The sequence below is a fragment of the Grammomys surdaster genome, unplaced genomic scaffold (assembly GCF_004785775.1).
Source record: "Grammomys surdaster isolate TR1022 unplaced genomic scaffold, NIH_TR_1.0 134, whole genome shotgun sequence".
Taxonomy (NCBI): domain Eukaryota; kingdom Metazoa; phylum Chordata; class Mammalia; order Rodentia; family Muridae; genus Grammomys; species Grammomys surdaster.
This window is the reverse complement of record NW_021604592.1, coordinates 9,357,241-9,380,625: the sequence shown is the minus strand read 5'-3', so window position 1 is coordinate 9,380,625 and position 23,385 is coordinate 9,357,241. Positions and strand designations below refer to the sequence as shown.

The 23,385-nt window shown below is 43.3% G+C and overlaps 1 protein-coding gene across 7 annotated transcripts in view; it reads right to left on the bottom strand.

Moving 5' to 3' along the window:
• The window catches only part of Nrf1 (nuclear respiratory factor 1), a 96,797-nt gene extending 73,849 nt beyond the window's left edge, over positions 1 to 22,948 (bottom strand). For 5 of the 7 annotated variants that reach the window (XM_028762564.1, XM_028762565.1, XM_028762560.1 and 2 more), the window contains exon 1: positions 22,823 to 22,894. The gene's annotated coding sequence lies outside the window, so the exon portion shown is untranslated. Of the gene's footprint in view, positions 1 to 22,822 lie in introns of all 7 variants that reach the window. The other 2 variants (XM_028762562.1, XM_028762563.1) reach the window with 1 other exon arrangement.
• Between the last annotated feature and the right edge of the window lie 437 nt (positions 22,949 to 23,385).

The following is a 23,385-nucleotide window of genomic DNA, read 5'->3' as shown; positions in this document are numbered from 1 at the left end:
AGGACCACCACCCCAGGGACAGCACCCCCTGCAATAGGACCACCACCCCATGGATAGCACCACCTACAATAGGACCACCACCCCAGGGACAGCACCCCCTGCAATAGGACCACCACCCCAGGGATAGCACCATCTACAATAGGACCACCACCTCAGGGACAGCACCACCTGCAATAGGACCACCACCCCAGGGACAGCACCACCTGCAATAGGACCACCACCCCAGGGACAGCACCCCCTGCAATAGGACCACCACCCCAGGGACACCACCACCTGCAATAGGCTGGACCCTCCCCCACCAATCACTAATTAATAAATGCCCTATGGCTGGATCTTATGAGGGCGTTTTCTCTCAATTGAAGTTCCCTCCTTTCATATGACTCTAGCTTTTGTCAAGCTGACATAAAACTAGCCAGCACACCTGATCTCTTGTCAACTTGACACAACACGTAACTGTTAAGCTACAACCTTTCTTTCTCATTCATCCCCCAGGTCTCACATTAAAAATACAAATAACTTTTAAAATCCTTTACAAATTCAAGCACATTCAGTCTTTTTAAAATACCCAATCTCTTTTAAAATCCAGTGTCTTTGAAAATTCAAAGTCTTAAAACTGTGGGCTCCTATAAGGTCAAAAATAAATACTTTCTTACTTCAAGAGAAAAGAACCAAGGCAGAGTCACAAAGCAAAGCAAAACTCCCAAAGTGTAAATAACTGAACATCCACTGTCTGGATTCACTCTTGATGTTCTGGGCCCTTCTAAGGGGTTGGGTCACTCTTCTAGCATGATCCTCTTCAGCACACATAACCTGTCTTCTAAAGCTGCTGTTGTTCTTAGTGGTCACCTCATGCTACTGGCATCTCCAAAATGCTAGGGTCTCCTTGCGGTGCCTAGCCTCAACTTCTCTGAATGACCCCTTCAATCCTGGGCCTTCAAGTGCTACTGAGGCTTCACCTTCACCAGTGGCCTCTCCTGGCTCCTTCCAGTGCCAAGCTTTTCTCCATGACCCCTACATGCTTTCAAACCCAGTGTCACCTGGGTAACTCTTACACTACCAAGTTCAGTTGCCCGTAAGAGGAGATCCAATCTAGTCCTCCTCTGAAACACAGCTTCTGTGTACTGACTCTCAGAGTTCTAACACTTCCCAGGAGATTTCACCTCACTGATGCTGGTCTCCCCTTCATCACTGCTAATTTATCAGCTCCAGCTGACTATCCCAGCCAAAGCTTCACTTTACTAGTTCTGGTGTCCTGTTAATCACAGCTGATTCTTTAGCCCCAGATATCCAGAACCATAGACTTAATTCAAACCAGCAATGGCCTCAATAGTCTTTAAACTTCTCTCTAAAATGTCACAAGCCAGTCCTCCATCTTCTGCATTGTCCTCAATATTCTTATCTTCCAAGCTCCAACAAAGCAGCTCACCAAGCATTAAACATTCCATGGCTCTTCTTGCACAAACCTCCCAATTTCTTCCATAATCCTCCCCAAAACAACATGTCAGATCTGTTCCATCAATACTACACAATCCTCCTATCAACTTGTCTTAGTTAGGGTTGCTATGCTATGATAAAATCCACAACCAAAACAAGTTGAGGAAGAAAGGGTTTATTTCATCTTACACTTTCAGATATCTGAAGGGAGCACTGAGGTAAGTCCACCAGCCCAAGAACAGTACCACCCAAGATGGGCTGGAACCTTCCCCACCAACCTCTAAGAAAATACCCTACAGCTGAATCTTATGGAAGCATTTCCCTTCTTTTAGATGATTCTAGTTTAAAAGTCAGGCTGACATAAAAATTGCAAACATACTTTCCTTTTCCTGACAATCAGGTAGTTCCAACTTTTACCATTCTAAATATAATTGTTATGTGTGTGTGTGTATACACACATATATATGTATATGTGTATACATATATTTTTTTTCATTCCTTGAACTCAGTATTTATTGAATAAATGGGTTAAAAAAGTAGTTTACTAACCTAAGATTTTAAGTACATACCCAATAATTTTCTTGGCTTTTGAAGGACATTACAATTTTGCATTTACAGTTATGGGGGTGTTAAACACACAGTTAAAACAAACATAGAAAGTTGATACAGTAAAATAGCAATACAAACATAAAGATAAGCACAGATGGTGGTCAGAGGACAGAATTAAATTATCACCTATTAGTCTTGATAAATATAGTGAGGTACCCATTTTTGCAGCTACTCAGGAGGCTAAGGCAAAAGGATTGCTTAAGTCCAAGAGTTCAAGAGCAGCCTGGGCCGCACGGCATGGCTGTGTCTCAGAAGAAGAGGTACTACAATCCTCAGAGAGGGAAAGAGAACAGCATTTATAACTCCATTTTCCAAAATGTCAAGTTAAGATATCCTGCCCAACTCTGATTGCTAAAAACAACCCATGTGAGCCGGGCGGTGGTGGCGCACGCCTTTAAGCCCAGCACTTGGGAGGCAGAGGCAGGCAGATTTCTGAGTTCGAGGCCAGCCTGGTCTACTGAGTTTCAGGACAGTCAGGGCTACACAGAGAACCCCCCCCCCAAAAAAACCAACAACAACAACAAAAAAAAAACAAAAACAAAAAAAAACCTATGTGGCCTGAGGATATATCACATAGCAGAGTGCTTGCCTAGCAAGCAAGGTGCCTTACACTAAAGATCCTAAAGAGCCATAGTAAGAATAAATACAAGCTAGCTGGGTTCAGTGGTGAACACACAATCCCAACACACATATGCAGGAGGATCACTGAGCTCCAGGTCAGCCTTAACAACACAGTAAGTTAAGAGCACTGAACTACACAGTGACAGCATACCTCCACACATATGTCATGGCACATACATGCACACACAAAATGAATAAATGTTAAAAAGAATTAATACAATCAACATCAAATGCCTGAAACTGTGAACAAAGGGGGAGGGGGTTATTTATAGTTAGCAGGGCTAGGAGCAGAGCAAGAGAATGGGAGTCTCCTGTATATTCAGTGAGCACTTTTCATGGCTTTCTGGCTTATCAAAGTAAACAACAGGCTGATAAAAACTGATGGGACAATCTGTAACTATTCACGGTATCTCCCCAAACTCTACCTTCTCATATTTATTAGCAGTCAGACACAAGTGTTCACAGGTTGTCCCTTAATCAGAGACAAATCTAAAACAGCTAGACTTTTCTCATTCTACAGATTAGGTTCCAGAAAAGCCGAGTTGAATTATGCAAAATCATATTTCTAGTTGGCAGAAAAATTCAAATTCACACTTCCTTCCTCCCAACCAAGTACTCCCTCTGTTCCACTGACCAGCACTGTATTGGAGTCATAGTTGCTTACTGTTATTTGTTTGGGCTCCTTGACCGGTACTTAACTATCGTAATCATATTAAAGCCAGAAGTTGTGTTTTTTTACTGATAATTTAATGAATCTGTATTTAAAATGACACATAGTGGAGTGATGGTTCAAACTGCCCCTGCAGTCACCCATCTTCAAGTTCTAGCACGGACAGGAGAACTGTCCTGTTCCTCCCAGCCTTAGCCCACTCCAACCACCACTGTCTCACAAGGACAGCTACTTTGAGGATGGGTACCTAAAAATGAGGCCTCTCATCCAATGTAACTGACACGCCTGTGAATCCAGCGTTTAGGAGGGAGAGGCAAGAGAATCACTCTAAGATTTAGGCTAGCTTGGTGTGCACAGCAAGTTCTACACCAGCAGAGACTACATAATGAGATCCTGTTTCCAAAAACAAAGAAACAGGCTGGAGATGGCTCATTAAGGGCCCCTATTTTGTAGAGGACACAGGTTTGATTCCAAGTATCCAAAGTAGCTCACAATCATCTCTAATTCTAACCCAATGCCCTCTTCTGGCTTTTGTGGGTACTGCAACATGGTTGGCAAAACACTCATACATACAAAAATAATCAATTTTAAAAAGGGAAGAAGAGCCAGATAGTGGTGGCACACACCTTTAATTGAAACACTTAAGAGGCACAGGCATGAGGCTCTCTGTGAGTTGGAAACCATGTTACTTACAGAGTTAGTTCTAGGGCAGCCAGGGCTACAAAAAGAAACACTGTCTTAAAAAAAATAAACAAAGGGGGCAAGGGACACAAAAGATATGAGGCTGATTTTTTCTCTCTTTCTTTTTTTTTTTGATTTTTTGAGACAGAGTTTCTCTGTGTAGCCCTGGCTGTCCTGGAACTCACTCTGTAGACCAGGCTGGCCTCAAACTCAGAAATCTGCCTGCCTCTGCCTCCCAAGTGCTGGGATTAAAGGCGTGCGCCACCACCGCCTGGCTAGGCTGATTTTTTTCTAATAAATATTTTGGTTCACAATTTTTATTTGTAATCACACCAATATGCAAAAAAAAAAAACTAAACTTATTTTTTTAAACTGATTTATTTTTATGAAGGACAAATGAGGGCATCATATCTTCTCTCAGTTATAAGGGGAGTTGTGAACTAACACGTGGGTGCAGGAAAGCAAACACAGCTACTCTGCAAGAGTAGTCAGTACTTTTAACCACTGAATCTTCTCTCCAGTCACCTCAATTTATTTATGTGAGACACGTCTTGCTACTATGTAGCCAAGGCTGGTCTCAAAGTAGGACCTTTCCTTTCTCAGTCTCCTGGGTGGTGGGATGGGATTACAGGAGTATACCACTTTACCTAAAATTCTGAAAGTATAAATGTCCCCTGCAGAGTATTGTTTTTATAAATCTAGGAACAAGGAAACAAAAACTAACATGTAAAAAAAAAACAGGAACAAGCCACCAATTTACAGTATGTATACTGAACACTTGAAAACTTGTCTTCTCCCACATGAGCAGTATAAGGAGGGTCTTCGTGAAAAGCCAAGCAGTGAAGGGTAAGGGGAAGGAAGGAAAGACTGCTGGACTAAGTCTTTGCAAAGGGTTTTGGACTTCACTCTGACAGAGACGCTCAATGAAATGGAAATGCAAGAGACGCTGCAGGAGAGCCGCAGGGTCCAGGATGGGAACACTCTGAGCAGGGGAACATCACCTTTGGAGCACCCAATGGATTCAGCTCCAGGAGCTAGATAGTGGCAGTCACCCAGTGTTATTCTAACTGCTCAGTGGCACCTAACATAAAAGATCCCTTCCTAACACAAGAATGAACAAAGGCACAGAGAAATTTCTACAAGTTTTAAGACTGCTTGCAATTTACAAGATTTAATTTCTTCATAAAATGAGATAAGATGATGGGCTGGACACATGGATCACCAGTCAAGAGTGCACACTGCTTTTGCAGAAGACCCAAATTCTGTCCCCAGTACCTACATCAGGAGCTCACAACTACCTGTAATTACAGAGGTTTGACTATCGACTCTGGCATTGGCAGAGATACCTATATTTGAATGCATATACCCAAACAGACATGCATATATACATATTAAATATAAAATAACAAATCTTTTCCTTAAAAAGAGATAAGAAGACTATACTACACATTAGTTTCCCTAGAAGCTAGTAAGCAGTACCTGAGAACGGTATACTCTAGTCTACCCAAGGCTTACAGGTCTGCAGTGATTCTAGGCATCCCTCCACACCCCAGGCTTTGCTGATGAAGGCAAGGTGCTGAATGGCTATGTGGTGTTTTGCAACATTCGAGCTGTGTGTAGAACCTGGAGGACTGAGGCTAGAGGTAATAAGCCAGGCGACTAGCTCAAGGATCCTCGAGGATACTGGAGGCATGAATTAAGACAGTGAAGTTGCCGGGCGATGGTGGCGCACGCCTTTAATCCCAGCACTTGGGAGGCAGAGGCAGGCGGATCTCTGAGTTCGAGAGTTCGAGGCCAGCCTGGTCTACAGAGTGAGTTCCAGGACAGCCAGGGCTACACAGAGAAACCCTGTCTCGAAAAAAAAAAAAAAAAAAAAAAAAAAAAGACAGTGAAGTTAAGAGTTGAGTATAGTGGCCCATGCCTTGAATTCTAGCACTGGGGAGGCAGAGGCAGAGATAGATGGATCTCTGTAACTTGGAGGCTAGCCTGATCTACACTGTCAGCTCAGGCTAATAGGGAAACCCTAAAAATGTAAAACCAAACCAAATAAGAAGCCCCAAGGTGTGTGAGTGATGATAATAGGGACTTAGTGAAGAGGCAGATGTGTGAAGATTGAGGAAAGTCGGGACTCTGCTCCTTCTGGCTGGATTAGTGTGGTCTTTAGCCAGACTACAAACAAGAAAGGAAGCACAGACTGTGGAGGAAGACAATAGCAGAATCTGCAGGCACGGTCACACAGACACTCAGGTTTGAAACTTGGGGAAAGTCTGTAATGAAGGTGGAAGTACTGGACTCATCAACAGAAGCTGGTAAACAAAGCAGAGAACATGAACAAAACTAACTGAGAATAACACTAAAGCAAGACAATAAAAGAAGCAACTCCAGCCACAGAGCTCACATCCTTATAGTCCTCAGGATGCTGAGGCAGGACCACTGCCAAGAGCTCCAGTCTAGCCCCAGCCAAAGAATGACTGATACCTGCTTCAAAAAGCAAACAAGCAAACAAACAAAATAATGAGAAATCAAAACTGTAAAAGCCAAGTATTGAATATGCCTTTAATCTCATCACCCAAAAGGCGGAGGCAATCTCTGTGAATTTAAGACCATCCTGGTCTATATAGTGAGTTCCAGGCCAGCCAGCCAGGGCTACATAGTGACCTTATCTCAAAAAGAAAATGAAATAAAAATTAAACCAAACCAAATAAATAAGTAAATAAACTTGGGGGACAATTAAGACATCATTAAAAAGTAAAAAAAAAAATGTAAAAGGAAAATGAGAAGCAGAAAACAATAGTGTAATATTGCAAAGTCAAAAAGCAAGAGATCAATATATCCAAGTTCAGTAAAGGAAGAAAGAGAACAGAGTGACTTACCAAAGTTTCATACACTGACTCCTAACACTGACCTGAACCAGACCACCTGACTTCTTGGATTTCATATCCTACAGAGGCAGAGGGGAGCAGGAAACACGCATAATAATTTTGGGCACAGTAAGTATCAAGGAGAAAAGTAATAACACGACAAAAAGTACTTAGACTAGGGAGACTGCAAAGTGAGAGCAGACAGAGTGTTGTGTGCCGCTCAAAGAATGCCCTTCCTCTGGCTCTCCAGTTTTCTGCATGTTATGCGTGTGTTTGAGGAGGGGGGAGGGAGAAGGGAGAGGTGTAGGTGTGTGTGTGTGTGTGTGTGTGTGTGTGTGTGTGTGTGCCTTCGTGGCCTCCAGAGGCCACCAGAACTCATCTTCTGATTGTTCTCACCCCTTATTCATGGAGGCAGAGCCTATCAAACTCATAGCTGGCTGGTGCAGCTAGTCTCACCAGCCAGCTTGCACTGACCACTCCTTGTCTGCACTTTCCAAGGCTGGTATTACAAGTGGCACTCAGCATTTATATGGATCTGGGCATTCAAACTCTAGTTCTCTGGTGTGTTCCTGGTATGGCAAGCAGGACAGCAAGATGAAGCCTACATGTGGACAGGAGTGGCATTTGAGACTAGCGAAGCCAACACCCCAAATCAAACCTGGTGGGCTAGGTAAGATGCTTAGGCTTTAGAGTGAGAAGGAAAGTCTCTGGAAGATGTTTGAGTAGTCATCATCTGTGTCTCAGCTTAGATCTCTATCAATGGATAACAAAGCTTCTACAGCGCTGCTCACCATGAAGAGAGTCAGGACAGGAGCTGTGGAGAGGCACTGCTTACACCCCAAGGCTTGCTCAGCCTGCTTCTTACAGAACACAGGACAACCAGCAGAAGAATGACACCACTCACAATGGGCTGGGCCCTCCCTCATCAATCACTAATTAAGAAAATGCCCTACAGGTTTGTCTACAGTCCAATCCCATGAAGGCATTTTCTTAACCGAGGTTCCTTCCTCTCAGGTAACTTATTTGTGTCAAGCTGACATGACTATCCAGCACAATCTGATTTTCTAATTTCTGTTCTTTATGGTCACTGTGATGATGTAAGACGAGCAGACTGAAGGAGTGTGGAGCGTGGAAACACTTCAGGCTAAGACATGAGTGTGGCTTGGACCAGGGAGCACCAGCAGAGTCGGTGAGCCGCTGTCAGGTTTTCACAGGCTTTGATGGCAGAGCTGCCAAGATTTCCTGATGATTTGAGGAAAGACAGTACAAGAGCAGTTAAAGCGGAATTTGTCTGGTCCCCACCCCCCCACCCCATGCTATTTCTATTTTAAAATACTTTGGTTCTTTTCAGTGACAGGGATTGGAACCAGGAGCCCTGCACATGCTAAGTGACCCACCACTGAGCCGGCACTTCTATAGTCCCAGACTCCCAATGGTTTTGGTTTGCAGCTAGAAGAACTCAACAGTCATTTTTTGAGCTGGGGATGGGACGAATGTCATAAGAGTTAAGAGTTAACTTCTTCTTCTTTTTTTTTTCTTGGTTTTTCAAGACAGGGTTTCTCTGTATAGTCCTGGCTGTCCTGGAACTCACTCTGTAGACCAGGCCTGCCTCTGCCTCCCAAGTGCTGGGACTAAAGGCGTGTGCCACCACTGCCCAGCTATTGATGGCTTTTTATAAACAGCTTTGAGAAAAAAAAAATTATTCAGTTTCTGAAGACTGTAATGAAAAGTCGCTCTTTTCCCTCATTGGCCATCTGAAGGAAGAGGGTCACCAGCAGCTGTACTGGAGCCACCAGGGGAAAGTTTCACTCCACACAGAAGTGGAAAAGAAGACTGAACATATATATGCCATAAGGGCCGGAAGGACAAGGGTGTCATTACACTGGACTGAGCAACCTTCCTTGTACAAACTATTTAAGATCTTCTACCCAGTGAAAGGTATCATGATAGTCTTTGTACATAAAAAATTAAGAAAACTTTAAGGCATTAAAAAAAGCAGTGGTGGTGCACGCCTTTAATCCCAGCACTTGGGAGGCGGAGGCAGGCGGATTTCTGAGTTCAGGCCAGCACAGAAATACCTGTATTGTTTCATTTTCATGGTTTCCCATAAAAACAAACAAACAAACAAAAACCTTAAGATAGTCAGGCATGTGGGCCATGCCCTTAATGTCAGCACACAGGAGGCAGATGGAGGCAGATCTCTGTGAGTTCCAGGACAACCAGGACTCCATAGTAAGAACCTGTCTGGCCGGGCGGTGGTGGTGCACGCCTTTAATCCCAGCACTTGGGAGGCAGAGGCAGGTGGATTTCTGAGTTCGAGGCTAGCCTGGTCTACAGAGTGAGTTCCAGGACAGCCAGGGCTACACAGAGAAACCCTGTCTCAAAAAAAAAAAAAAAAAAAGAACCTGTCTGTTAAAAAATAAAAAACCAAAATAGCACTTAATATATTTAAAGAAAGGGTCCATATCATCTATTTGGTAAAAATGTTTACTAGAAAAATTGTATAAAAATGTAAAATTGCTTTATGTATTGTTAATGTATTTATTAGGATGAGTAAGTACAGGCATGCACATGCCAGCACAGAAGACAACTTTTGGAGAGTTGGTCCTCTCCCTCTGCCTGGTGTCTCACTGCTTCAGCCATGCTGGGGCAATCTCCAGGCTAGCTGGCCAACAGGCTTCCAGGGCTTTCCTTGTCTCTCCCTGCCATCTCACCATATAAGTGCTGGCATGACAGGAGGACAGCACCACATCTGGCTTTCTTAGGTGGGTTCTGGGGATTGAACTCAGGTCAGACTGATGTGGCAATCAGTTTTACCCACTGAGCTGACTCCCAGGATCCTAACAAAAGTTTTAAAATATGCTAAGCAATATCACCTAACTTCCTGGATGCTGCTGTATGATGTCTCTATAACAAAGCACTTCCAGTATTTGGTACATTTACTAGGCATGTCTCATTTGGGATACGCTTTTCTTTCTTTACCTTTTCAAAAAAAATTAATTACAGCTTTATGTGACTATTTTCCAATTTTATATAATCCATAAAACTAGATGCCTTTTGTATTAAAAGGTACAAGATGAAAACACACACACAAACGAAATACGGAAGCATAGGAAAATAAGAAAACAGTTATCTTAGGATGGTAGATTTACAAATCTTTATTATCTTGTGGGCTGGGGATGTTGCTCCGAGTTTAAGCCCCCAGTATTCTCAGAGCACTTTTCCCTTACAATTTTCAGCTGGGCATCACAGTGTCTACCTGTAGTCTTTGCACCTGCAGGCTTAAGCAGGCAGCTCATGAAGAGTGTGAGGTTGGCTACATAGTGAATTTGATACTAGCCAGGGCTACATACTCAGAGAACTTAAGAACAGAGGGAAGGGGAAAGGGGTAGGAGGGAAAAGGTAAAGAAAAGAGGAAAGAAGAGAGGAAAAGAAAGAGGAAAGGGAAGAGGAAGCAAGGAGGGGAGAGGAGAGGGAAGAGGAAAGAGGGAAGGGGAGATAAAGAGGGGAGGAGAGAAGAGGGAGGGTAGAAATAAAAGGGAAGGAAAGGGTGGGGGGACAGAAATAAGGGAATGAAGGAAGGTAGGAAGGAAAAGAAAGCCTAGGATAGCCTTGGACAAGAGCCAAGGAAGATCTTGAATTCCTCGCCTCCATCTCCCAAGTGCTGGGATTACATAGCCATGCCCAACTATTTCACGAATGCCCCTCCCCCCCACCCTCATGTGTTATTGCTGTTTATTCGTGTGTGTGTGTGTGTGTGTGTGAGAGAGAGAGAGAGAGAGAGAAAGGGGGAGGGAGGGGGGGGATATGAAGGACCTAGAACAATCCAGCTCAGACTGTCAGGCTTGGATGGCAAATGCTTGCACCCACTGGTCAACTTATGGAACTACTATTTTATAATATAAAACCTTTTTCAGTCTAAAATACGAAGGCTTAATTTCATTTTTAAGTCAAGGTTTAAGTTAAGATTTTAACTTACTGATCCGCAACATGTGGCAATGCTATATAATCAACTTAGGACAAAGAGCAAAGTTAAAAAACTCTACACACCAGTCAGCCAAACTAGCTGGGTGGAGGTGACACACACCTTCAATCCCAGTGCCTGGGAGGCAGAGATAGGGAGATCTCAAGGTCAGAGTTCAGGATTCAAGTTCAGCCTGGTCTACAGAGCAAGTTCCAGGACAGCCAAGGCTACACAGAGAAACCTTGTCTCAAAAAACAAAACTAAAAGACAGGGGCTGGAGAGATGGCTCAGCAGTTAGGAGCACTGGTTGCTCTTCCAGATCTGGGTTCACATGACAGCTCACAACTGTCTGTAACTCTAGTTCCAGGGGATCTAACATCTTTACACAGACACACATGCAGGCAAACCACCAATGCACATAAAATAAAAATAAATCTTAAAACAAAACAAAACCAACGTTAGCAAAATTAGTTTAAAGGCAAAAGACAAAACTTAGGGTTAAGTGTAGTAGTGTCCACTTTTAATCCTGGCACTTCAGAGATGGCAGATTTGGGTGAATCTGATTGGGCCAGCATGGTCTACATAATGAGACCCTGGGATTAAAGGCGTGCACCACCACCACCCGGCTAGGCTGTATTTTTACTGCACCTCTTTTTGGGTTTGTTAAACTGCTTGTGGTAATTTGTGTATTAATATGATAAACAGATTTGGAGTATAAGAACAATAAAGTCTCCCATATCATCTAGGTGTATAGCCATGAAATTTCTAAAAGCAAAACTAAGGATGCATTTATTACAGTATGTTCCTGTCTTCAAAAGATGCAACAGCCTGGTCTTCACAGTGAGTTCTGGGACAATCAAGGGTACATAGAGAGACCCTGCCAATGAATGAATAAATGAAAAATAGCAGATGGATGGATAGATAGGTAAGTGAGGTGTGACTATACCTAGGTAAAAATTACTTTAGGTACTAATTGCATTAGCTAGCTAGTTATTTACTCAGAATTTGCTTATTATATTCTGTACAAAGAAAGAAACCAGTCAGGTGTATATCCTTGGCATATACCTTTAATTCCAGCACTTGAGACACAGAGACAGGAGAGTGTCTGTGAACTTAAGGCCAGACTGGTCTACGGAGGGAGTTCTGGAACAGCCAGAACTACAAAGAAAAATAAGGGTTAAAACAGGTTAGGTTACATTATTGAACTTAAGATTCGCTACATAAAATAAAACTTTTAACAAAAGTGCCTCAGTCACTCTTTGTCTAAAATTAAGATAGAACACATTTGATTGAGGGAGAACATGAATTATATAGATCTTTGCAAAAATATTCTTGTATTTTAGCATTTTAACTCTCCAAAGAGATAATGCTGTTTTTGGAAGGGGAAAGATGATCTTTAGTACTACTGTATTCTAATTCAGTAGAAATAACAACTTGAAAGATCCCAAGGTAAAAGACTAGTAAACAATGAGATGTAATTATTCCTGTCAGAATCCACCCTGAAACCAGGCTCTTTGCTAGGGAAGTTTGACGAGGTAGACAGCATGAGACAGTATAGAAGGAAAATCGAGGTCAGCAGGAGGTTGCTTGTTTCACTGAGCTCTCCCAGGAAGAATTTATTCCACGTCCCCCTTCTCTCAGCCACTAGAAACAGACAGCACTGAATAGAATAAATACACGTTTGAGGAGAAAATGTTTAAGCTTTATTCCATTAAACAAAAGCACTTACAACTATTTCATTTAAAAATATTTCAGGAAACCAGGTACAATGACATCTTTAATCCTGGCATTCAGGAGGCAGGAGTTCAAGGCCAGTCCAGGTGGGGACGGAACACATGTGGTATCAAAGATAATAAACAAACTGGTGACGTCAAATACAAGGAAGATGGTCTAGGGTTGTCTGCACTGTTTCATTCTATACAAATACAGTGTTATGCAAACTGTGTCCATATGTGTGCTTAGGAAAGGACCTGAACCCAAATCTACTGAGCTGGCAAGATTACTATAAAGGCCTTATTACCAAATCTGAGGTCGAGTTAGATCCTTGGCAATTCATGATGGGAAGAACTGTCTTTTGTTGTTCCTACACATGCAATGTGACAGGCGAAATCCTCCCCCTCCCCCCACAAATGTAATAAAGAAATTAAAATAAAATACATTAAAATGTTCCTTACATGGCAGGGTTGTGTTTTTACTTTTCTATAGCTAAAACATATTATATGTACTTTTATGTTCAGTAGTTATTAATATAATAGACAATTCATTTTAGAAGTAACTTTTATTTAAAAGAAATTTATAAAGCCAAAAATCAGAGGCAAAACTTAAACATTCACAAAATTAGCAATACACTAGATCATTTCTTACTTAGATTTAGAACCAAAAGCCCACTGTAAGCGAAGGCAATGTAAATTCAGAGATAGTGCACCTAAGCAAACCCTGGTTGATTCTTTGATATGTGGGCTTTTTTATATGGGAAACTGACCACTAAACTTTTTATTTCAGATAGAGAGGGAAGGAGGGAGGGAAAAGCAAGACCTAAAGAACAGACAAAATGTTTTTCCTCTATTTGGATCTTTGTTGTAGATCGTGCACACTACTGTATGCCTACTTTACAGCAATATGCATGACCTGTCACAAGTGCGGTAAGCCAGGCACAGGAAGACGCCACATGCTCTCACTAATAGTATGCAGGAGGCAGAGTGGTTAGCAGACGGAGGGTAGTGACAAAAAGGCTCCACAAAGGTTAACAGGTACAAAAATACAATTAGGATTAAGTTCTCATGTGCTACAGCATGGTACAGCAACCATAATTAACAGGTAAGAAAAAACATGAAGGTTTATGACACAAAGAAATAATCAAAGAAATAATGTCTGCTGTGCCGAATGTGCTAACTACTCTAATGAAATACTGTGTACTGTTTACATTTAAATCAATACAACTACATCTCTGAATAACTATAATTATGTGTGAAATTTAAAAGCAATCAACACAAACTAATCACAAACTGTGTACCATAAACCTTATCTGTTAAGATTACCCAACATCTCCTTATCCGTTATTCCTGTATTTACCAATACTTCTGAAGGATAGCTTATAAACAATGTCAACCAGTATTAATTATTTGTGAACATGGCCATCAGTTAAGGGCTATGGGTGTGGCTTACTGGTAGAAGAAGACTTGTTTAGCAAGGATAATATTATGGGTTCAATTTCCTAGCACCATAAAATAAATGTATGAATGAATAAAATGAACTTATAAACATTACCACCCAGAAATTAGGAAGTGATTAAAAGCTAATTTCAAAGGCCAAAGGTTTTAGTAAAAACTAAAATAACCAGTTATCTAAAATTTCACAATGAACTACTCTGGGAACCAAGCAGGTTTTTGGATTTTTTTTTAATGGCTTGCCCTTTTTTTTTGGAAACAGAGCCTCTCTATATAGCCATGAATATCCTGGAAGTCACTGGGTAGAACAGGCTGGCCCAGAATCTACAGAGATTCTCCTGCCTCTGCCTCTCCAGTGCTGGGATTAAAAGTGTGTGCCACCACACACAGCTTGGAATGTTTATTTGTAAGGAGTATGTTTGAATGCATACATTTCATTCATGACTTTAAAAAAATGTGAACACTAGGCAATGTGTTAGCATTAAACTGTCTGGAATATCAAAGTATTCTATAGTCATGTCTCAAAGGCTCTACCAAAAAGAGAACAATAGTATCTTTATTTCGTGATCGCATAAATTAGGTAAGGAGAGCAAATATCTTGCCACATTATCACTAAGAGGAAACAACTGTATACTGTAGAAAATCTCTAAGCTACAAGCAATTCTTGTGGAGTGGTGGTGGGCATACATCTTTAATCCCAGCTCTTGAGGTGGCAGAGGCAGGTGGATAGCTAAGTTTAAGGCCAACCTGGTCTAAAGTGAGTTTAGATGGAATTCCAGGACACTCAAATCTACACAGAGAAATCTCTCTTGAAAAACAAACAAAAAGTAAAAAGAAAAGTGACTTTTAACTTAGAATCATTTTTTTCTCTGAACAAAATCTATGAGCCAATTTATTTTCTTTAAAAACCTGTTTTTCCAGCCAGGCGGTGGTGGTGCACGCCTTTAGTCCCAGCACTTGGGAGACAGAGGCAGGCGGATTTCTGAGTTCGAGGCCAGCCTGGTCTACAGAGTGAGTTCCAGGACAGCCCGGGGTATACAGAGAAACCCTGTCTCGAAAAAACAACAACAACAACAACAAAAACTATTTTTCCTTTACAATAAGAGTACTAACCCCTCTCAGAGTCTACTGTATCTACTGTGCATGAACAGTCTGGCATTACTGTGAGTGGACAATTTCTGCCTAAGCTGTCTGTTCTCCTCCTGCCCTTCACTAAGTGTTCCCCTCCATCTCTAAGAGGTGCCTCATAGCAAATCAGTTAGATACCCACTCAACATCCCTCCCTGGAACGGATTTCAGCCGACTAACACCTCAACCATCCCTGGACTTCCTCATTAACATTACTGAAAAGGCCCTTGACTCTAGTGTCAAGAGCCTCCAATAATCTCAGAAAAGTGAGACTGGGCCCTTTCCCAGAAATAACATATAGGCGCACACACACAAAACTTTGTATGTAATTTCAAGACTCAGAGTCACACAGTTATAATACATCCTTGAACTCCAGAACTAAAAACTTTATAAAATTTATTTAGCATAAGTCTTCAAAGCTCAAGATGAATTTGTTTTAAGAGATCCAGGGCAAAAATTATTAATTTATTGAATGGACCGAGGGACATGCAGGTATCATGGCATGTATGAATGTGTATACACATAGGTCAGAGGACAATTTGTGGGATCAGCTCTGTCCTTCCACCATGTGAGTCCTAGGAACTGAACTCAGGCTGCCAAGCTTGAACATAAATGCCTTTACTTGGTAAGTCATCTTGCCAACTCAACTTTTTACTTCTGATGCCAAGTCATGTTCTTATCCCAATGAATTCTCTGTAGTATTTCACATGGCTAAGCTCATGACACCTTCTTCTGGCCTCTGGGGGGGGGGGCATTCATGTAAACATGGGGCACATAAACTCAGACATGAATGTAAATCTCCCCCCACCGCCCAGACAGGTTTCTCTGTGTAGCCCTGGTTGTCCTGGAACTCTCTCTGTAGACAAGGATGGCCTCGAACTCAGAAATCCGCCTGCCTCTGTCTCGTAAGTGCTGGGATTAAAGGCATCACAATTCTCTACGACATTAGTTGAGTGAAAATCATCAATTGCTTCCGTTCCCAAATCTCCCTGAGTTACAATCAGTTCCATAGAACTCAATATATTAACTGGATTCTTTGTCCAATGCTGTTCTTACATGCTCTCTACCTTACGGGCACCACAGGCACCACGGGACTACAGACCTTAACTCCTTAAGAGTCAATGGTCACACAAACCGCATAATCCCCAGCAGGTCTCCTTCGACAGTACAATCCAAAAGTCTCTCTCAAACATTTCTAACTGGAAGTCTGTATGTCAATCTTTTAAAAACCAGTGAGGGGCTGGTGAGATGGCTCAGTGGTTAAGAGCACTGACTGTATTTCCAGAGGTCACGAGTTCAAATCCCAGCAACCACATGGTGGCTAACAACCATCTGCAATGGTATCATCTGATGCCCTCTTGTGGGGTGTCTGAAGACAGCTACAGTGTACTTACATATAATAAATAAATAAAAATTAAAAAAAAAAAGAACCAAAAAAAACCCAAAAACAAAAACAAAAAAAAAACTTTAAAAAAAAAAACAAAAAAACCAGTGAGTGCTAGGGATGTTTCTGAGTGGGTGGAGTGCGTGACTAGCTGGTCCAAGGGCTTGGACTCAGCACCACCAGTACAAAGTTATAGACAGAATGCTACATCTCCTGAATGCCTTAGCCTCCAGAAACCTACAGACTAAAACCTATGCTCCACTTGTGAGTGCTAATTACCAACTTCCTAAACTTTCCCAATCAAATTTCCAAGTGGAAGCTTTATCTTCCACACTCTTCAAGTACAAGTAAAATCCACTTGCTATTTCTCAATGCACACAACTGTTAGCCTCCTTCCTATCCGTCCTTCTCAGACTCCATTTAATATGACACACATAATCTCCCTAATTTGTTTTCCCTTTGTCATGGTCCCTCCCCAAAACTAACTCCTCCCTATTCTCACATCATTTTCTTTACCCTTTTTTATTTTCTACAAGTTGTAGAAGAGTCAAGCTCATCTTTCCCCTCCGATATAAATAAGGTCCAAGTTGTGTGACTCTGGTACCTTATATGGTCTAGAAACCCATCTTTAATGTTTGACAATGGCAAACTCTTAAAGTGAGGACACATGTACTCCAGGAGCTTAAATTCTCAATGGAGGACATAGGCTCACCCGCTTTTAAACATAAAGCAAGAATTCAGCTCTGTGTCTCCTGCTCCCCATTTCTAGTCCACTGCTTTAACAGCTTTAAGCAATGTTTCATAGAGATGTTTCCTCACTTCCTCTTGTTCTTTGTAGGTTAGCTGCCAGCCACAAACACATTAACATTCAGGAGCAGCAGCAGCAGCAACACTCTCTTAACTTCTAAAAAGCTTACAATTGCCAACAGTAAAATCTAGGCTCCTTAAAAAATGGTCTTAGCATAGATGCATACAAAGCTCACTCTTCGAAGGCATTCTAGAAGATCCTCAGTACAGTTTATCTAACAGGCACTGCTTAAAAAGATGTCAAGAGAAAGAAATATCTACTTAGATTACTAGCCAAACCTTGCACATCTGAAACAAAAGACATCAACTAAACTTTAAAAAATAAAATGATTTACCTGCTGAGCCGTGTTGACACAAGCCTGAATTACATACTTCACCTATATACTAAGCAATACAGTTTCCACAAGTACTGAAATCACCAAACACACGACCCATACAAAGAATAGCTCCTGTAGCTTCTTTGAAAAAATATTATCCCCCCCCACCCCGCAATCAGTGACCAATCTAATCATGCACACAGATGCCTACAAATCTTACCCTTACTTGATATGGCTTTGGTTACTTCAAGAAATTAAGTGATGCTGTGGTGGCAGGTGACGTTTTAAGCACACCACTCTGAGCTAGGCAAAACAGACTCTGAATCTGGGCTTCAGGAGACCCCTCTGTCAGGGTGCTCTTCGGAGACTGTGTGTGATACGTGTACAATACAGACTTGTCTTAAGAGACAGCATGCAGTAAGCCAGCCACATGGAATTTGTTTTTTGTTTTTTTTTTTTTCCAAATGTGTCTGAGTATCTCCAAAAAGTTAAACATTTAGTTTTTCTTTAGTTCAAAAGTGGTTTAATGCCTGTAAGTGTGAACACATTAGGGCAGCTAAGGCATGAAGACCACATGATGAACCCTCTAAGTCTTGGTAAGTACACTGAGGAGAGATTGACAGACATTAGCCTAATTCTGAACTGTATGGAGTGGAGGGTATAATCCAAGACACACATTATCCATTAACTTTCCTTGTGCAGTCAAAAATTCACTTTCTCATTTTTATTGATTCAAAGTTTCCAACAGTTTAGTATAGTGGTCAGAAAATGCTATAATCAGTTTCTTTCAATTCTTTTTCTCTTCCAACCTGGTGACCTTAGAATAATGATGTATAAATATTAACCAAGAGCTAGGATGTAGCTCAATTGTTTAAAGTGCTTGCTTACCCAGTCAAGAAGGTATGTGCCTTTAATCCAGCATCTGGAAGGTGGTAGCAGATTTAGAAGTTCAATGTCAACCTCAACTACAAGTTCTAGTCCAGCCTGGGATACACAAATTCTTATCTTAAAAAAAATCAAAACAAAGGCTGAAGAGATGGCTCAGTGGTTACAATCACTGTCTGCTCTTTCAGAGGTCCTAGTTCAATTCCCAGCAACCACACTGTGGCTCACAACCAACTATACTGGAATCTGATGCCCTAACCCTGCCACGGAGGTAGGTGTCTGTGCAGACAGAATATTCATATACATCAAAACAACACAAAACAGCTTTGAGGACTGGAGATGGCTCAGTGGTCAAGAGCACTGACTGTTCTTCCAGAGGGCCTAGGTTCAAATCCCAGCACCCACAGAGCAGCTCACAACTGTCTGTTAACTCCAGAATCTGACATCCTCACATGGACATACATAGAGGCAAAACACCACTGCACATTTAAAACAAAACAAACAACAACAACAACAACAAAAAAAAAAAAAAAAACAAGCTAGAGAGCTGGGTCAGTTGTTAAAAGCACTGCCTGCTCTTCTAAAGAACCACAGCACATTACTTGTTGGGGTAGATCAGGAGCACCTGTAACTTCAGCTCCAGGGGATGAGGCCTTCTTTTGGATTCCAGAGGACCCAACTGATTCTCGGCATTCACATGCCCACATACAATACAACTGCCTGCAACTCCAACTCCAAGGAATGTTGATGCCCTCTTCCAGCTTTTAACAGCACTGGGCATGCAAGCAGTGCACATATATGCAGGCCAAACATAAGAACGTAAGAAATGATGATCCGTAATACACAGGCAGAAAGATCACTAGACTTCTAAACAACTCACCTTCTACTTCTACGTCTTCATCTTCTTCCTCCTCTTTGCTAGAGATTGAACCAAGTGCCTTCCTCAAGTTTAGCATACACTCTGCCACTGATTTATACCACCAGGCCCCAAACAATGTATTTCTAAAGCTTATAAACATGTGCCTTTTTAACTGCTATTTCACTAAGAGATGGTAGAAAACTGTATTTGGTAAGCTTGGGCTGAAAAAAAATGCTGTCATATGTTCTAATGAAATCATGAAAAGTACAAACAACTACTATTCTGTAACAGAACATTTCCTTAAATGCCTTTTGTAAGACCACAGGCTGGTATGAGAGTGGTCTTTCAAATTATATACACACATGTACATATGCATATGTACATGTGTGTATATATAATAAACATCATACAGTCACAAACACCTAAAGTAAAAGATGTCATTTTTGGAGAGACTGGACTTCTCAAGAAGGGAGGATAGAGTAGACATTTGTGAAACTCAACAGCACAGAATTTCCCCTCAACCTCCAAGTGTGAGTAGGTGAGCAAGTATGTTTCAGTGTGGAGCACTGAGCTTGTCTAAGAACTTGACAGAAGTTACCAGTTAACCTCCTGGGGAGTGCGCTTCTCAAGACTGACAGTCTATTCCTCCACCTCCATCCTAAACAAAAATAAATCAACATGGCTTTTTATGCTGATTTTTTTCATCCTGAAACAAAACCCAACTTCCATAACTGCTGTTCATTGTCACTATTATTTCAACATTTACTGAATGTCTTATTGCAGATAAAAAGATATACAAATATCGCTGGGCGTGGTGGTGTATACCTTTAGTTCCAGCACTCTAGAGGCAGAAGCAGGCAGATCCTTTGAGGCCAGCCTGGTCTACACAACAAGTTTCAGGACAACCAAGGCTACATAGTGTCCAAATATATATATAAACAATAAAACTGTAATCTAAACCACAAGAACCTTAATTTTCCCTTAAAAGCTACATGCTTCTCTTTGTTTCCCATAAAATGCTTTGTACAGACAAGCCAGGTCTGGTTAAAAATATAGTACAGCAGCAAAGACAATTCATAAACTTAAATCACGGGATGTTGGCCTTCACCTTCCTAACTAAATTAGCAACGGGTGTGTAATTATTCCTTAATAAAACAGAAAACCCACAACCCTAGGGTCCCACTGAAATATGTATGAATGTCGAAGGAAACCTGAAATCCCTTCTATAATCCTATAATTCTGGTATTTTTGTGAAAACACCAAATTTGAGTTGGCTGGGTTTGGTTAAATGAGAATATAAATCATTCACTAGTAGACAAAAAGTCATCTTCCCTTCTGTTTGCTGAGTTTGAGATTATAAGGAAATCAAGATTTTAAATAAAGTGGGCTAAAGACTATTGTTTTGCTTCGGTGTGGGTTAGGCACCCAATTGAAATCGACAGTCTTGGGAGGCAGAGGCAGACGGATTTCTGAGTTCGAGAGTTCGAGGCTAGCTTGGTCTACAGAGTGAGTTCCAGGACAGCCAGGGCTACACAGAGAAACCCTGTCTCGAAAAACCAAACAACAAAAAAAAAAAGCAAGCAAGCAAGCAAGCAAGCAAGCAAGCAACAGTCTATCTCCTATCTAACTCCTATCAGGCAAACAAACAACAGCAAAAGGCTGCCAATGTATTTCAGCAGCAAATGGCCTGCATGGCCAATACCCTGGGTTTGAGCCCCAGTAAAGCACAAAAAAATAAAAAGGGTAACACCTTCCCAAAAACCTACACTCAATGAACTGCAGTAAGTCTGCACCCAAATTAAGTCAATACACATTACACGTGACGATTATACATTTAATTTCGTACTCGTAACTAACCATATTTTTACTACTTTATAGGGTAACTTGTCAAGAACTTTCAAACAATGTTAGAGAGTCAGGTCACAACTGAATGAAAACAAAATAAAACTTAAACACACACACACACACACACACACATATATATCCAATGTTTCCCCTCTTCTCTTCCCCGGAGTGAGGAACAATCCAATAACTTACTGTTCAAGACTAAAGGAAAAAGCATTTAAGAGGATCTGCTGAAGACTGGGAAAAGGACCACTCCCCCAGGGACAAAAGCTGTACCCATTCTCCTACAGAGCACTGTCCCAACTGACAGGTTCACTCCTACCAAATTTCTCCTAATAAATGGACTTTAAACACTTACTAAAATGTGAATTATGCTCTACCTACTTAAAGAATTTGGCCCAACAGATACCAACTCTAACGTAAGCAATTAGTACACGATATTTTAATGGTTGGGAAGATGGGATGACCTGTTAACAGCTCCTCCAACTGGTCAGAGCAGATATCCTTTGAAGCTCTAACAACACTAATGTATGTTTAACAATTTTAAGTTCTGGTGGGCAGGCAGATGCACCGAACAAAGTTTGGGGCCGGCAGCAACGACACAACAGGTGAGAAACAGTGGACATCACTACAGAACATGCAATGGCAAACCCATGAATCCACGAAAGCCTGGGGGACACGGGAGAGAAATCAAGCACAAGACCATCCTATCCTAGACCTCCCTGTTTTAACCGAGGCAAAGGCTCCGTTCCTTCTGAAGGGGTGCGCTACCTCCCCCTCCTGTACCCCGGGGACCACCACGCCAAACCCGGGAAGAACCCAGGCTCCTCGGTAGGTATCTCCGCCGAAGAGGAAAACACAATGTCGCTCCTTATTTCTGCGTACAAAAGGACTTTGCGCCCTCCTCCTCGAACTGCCGCCTAGGCGCCTCCTCGCAACTTGCAAGAAGGTGGGCAGCGCGCCATATTCAGCGGCCCCCAGTCCACCTGGGTAACCATCCCACGCCACCCCGGCGGGAGGGAAGCTTCGGAGGTCGCCCGGCCGAACCAGCAGCCTCCTCTCCCGCCAGAGACAGCCACTCCCGCGCCCCGCCCGGCCTCGCCGTGTTACCGGCCGGCCAGAGCCGGGAAGAGCCGAGGGGGCGAGCGCCGAGCCGCCGCTCCGGTCCCGCGCAGCCCACCCACCTCCCGCTCCCAGGCCCGGCGCGCTCTCCCGGGCTGCCCGCTCCCGAGCCCGTGGGGGGAAGGCCAGGCCCGGGGTTCCACGGCGCGGAGGAGGACGCGGCCGGGAGAACCCGAGGCGGTAGGGGAGACCGGAACCCTGGGGCTCTTGGGAGGGCAGCCGCCTCCCTCCCGAGCCCGCCAGGACGCCTGGGGCCTAGTGCGGCCTGCGCATCCTCGGGGTGGCGGTTTGGCTGGGCCGGGCCCGGGCCCCCTGCCCCAGGCAGGCCGAATCCGGCGGGGGCCCAGGCCCCGAGCCGGGGGCGGCAGGGTGCCGGCTGCGGGGCGGGCCGGCCGGCCGGCGGGCGGGCGGCGTGTTGCGGCTGCGCCGGGGCTGAAATAGCTGGAGATTGCGCGGTAGGGCACTCACCTCAGAGCGGCTGCGCTACCGTGGGCCTGCGCCGTGGAGACTGCGACCGCGCCGGCTCCTCGCAGCCTCCTGCCACCAGCGGCAATGGCGAGCGCTGCCGCCTCTGCCGCCGCCGCCGCCGCCGAGGAGGGGGAGGGGAGGGAGGAGGCACGCACGCGACGCACGGCTCAGCTTCCCCGCCCGGAGACCGCCATGATGGCGAGGCCAGCGCGGCTCTGCGGCCCCAGGGAGGGGGTTTTCGGAGGCGCTCTCGCAGCCCCCGGCAGCCTCGTCGGCCTCTCGTGCGGCTCTGCAGCGCTGGCTGGGGCCCGAACCAGAAGGGCGACTGGATGAGCTAATCGTGGACGCGGCGGCAAAGAGGCTCATGCCGCCCAAAATGGTTGCTAATCCGAAGGGGCCCTCCGCTCGGTGCCGAGCGCGGGGAACTGAGACCTCCGCTCCAAAGGGGCTCCCCCACATTTTCCTCGGCGCTTTGCGTCGTCGCCTCGACCCTTCTCTGAGATGAGCTTTGTTTCTCTGTTTCAAAGCCCTAACCGGATCTTGAAACGGGAAAGTTTTGTACA